Consider the following 1957-nt stretch of genomic DNA (forward strand, 5'->3'; position numbering starts at 1 on the left):
TATATATATTATTACAAAAATAATAATATAGGTCATGGAAATGACGTGGCACACTAACAGTTAACGGTCGTTAAATAATTAACGGAAAAAGATAACGGAAAAAGTAGGGTCGTGACACCATCATTCCGGGATCCTCCTTCGGACATGATATAAATTTCGAAGTACTAAAGCATCCGGTACTTTGGATGGGGCTTGTTGGGCCCGATAGATCTATCTTTAGAGTTCGCGTCAATTAGGGTGTCTGTTCCCTAATTCTTAGATTACCAGACTTAATAAAAAGGTGCATATTCGATTTCGATCATTCAACCATATAATGTAGTTTTGATTACTTGTGTCTATTTCGTAAAACAGTTATAAAAGTTGCCCATGTATTCTCAGCCCAAAAATATAAAGAGTAAAAGGGATTCAAATAAACTCCCCTAATGTATTTTGTAGTAAAAATACATATGACAATATTGAACAAGTGTCGGGTTGGCATCGGATTCACGAACCTATATCATCCATATATGTATTAAAAAAATATTCTTGTAATCGAAAAATTATTTATGTTATTATTAGTGAAAATTTTTATATTAATAACTTATATATTTTATTATATTTTCATTTTGTATATTTTAGATGGATAATAGTATCAGTATATTTAAATTATGGTTGTTAAATGTAATTTTATATAATTACTCTTTTTGTTTACCAAATACTAGTTATAATAACACTAGAATAATCATATTGATAATAATAATAATTTTCGTACTAATAATAATAATGATAGTATTAATAATAGTTTTTAAAATATATAGATGTAAGGTAATGATACTTTTAGTAGTAATTATAAAATTTTTTAATAACAACAGTGCTCATTAATGATATTCATTTTAATGAAAATGATAATATTAATAATACTACAAATTCTTTTAATAATAACTAAGTAAATGATAACATTTAGGATAATGATAATAATAATTACATTTAATAATAATACTAATTATTAATATTACTAATTAATAATAATAATTCTAATACTTCATGATAATAATAGTAATAATAGTAATGATAATTGTAATATTAATAATAATAGTATATAACCATAATAACAATAATAATAACAATAATAATAATAATAATAATAATAATAATAATAATAATAATAATAATAATAATAATAATAATAATAATAATAATAATAATAATAATAATAATAATAATAATAAAAGAAAAACTACCTCAGATAAGTAGACTTTAAAAGAAAAAGAATGCCACCAGCAGGAGTCGAACACGTGACCTCTCTTCCAGACTCTAACGCCCTTAACCACTGAGCTACTCGTTAATTTCTGTTTTAGCTACTCGTTAATTTCTATTTTAGCTAACACCTTATAATATTTTAACTAAATTTGTGTTATTGGGTAACAAAGGATATGGCTTTCGTTCCAACAAGGTTTACGGCCCGGCCCAACATCGAAACTGGCGGTCCAACAGATCTGTTGTTAATTTAACAACAACAAAAAAAGATTTTGCCATGGCCGGGGATTGAACCCGCGACCTTTTGCTTCTCAACACAACGACCAAACCACTCAAGCTGCTGTTACACATCTGTGATATATCCCAATTATATTTATATAACCCGTAATAAAATCATCACTGTCTCTCTTCCTTCTTCATCGTCAACATCATCAGCCCCGTTTCATCAGCCGTAACATCCTCATAATCATATCAATTATCACCTAATATCTTTTCTGTTTCACGAATGATTAAACCAAATACAACTCATCAACATCCTATCATCATCGTCTTTCACCGCCCATCATTCGATCAAAACATAAAATTCCAAATGGCACGAATGAATTTGTAGTAACTTTCGGTGATCTAGCTGAATCTTCAACATCATCTTAATGCTTTTAAACGGTCATCATATCATTTGTCAACAGTAGCTTCAACAGAAAAAAAAAAAAGAAACACGGGT

The sequence above is a fragment of the Rutidosis leptorrhynchoides genome, chromosome 2 (genome assembly GCF_046630445.1).
Source record: "Rutidosis leptorrhynchoides isolate AG116_Rl617_1_P2 chromosome 2, CSIRO_AGI_Rlap_v1, whole genome shotgun sequence".
NCBI lineage: Eukaryota > Viridiplantae > Streptophyta > Magnoliopsida > Asterales > Asteraceae > Rutidosis > Rutidosis leptorrhynchoides.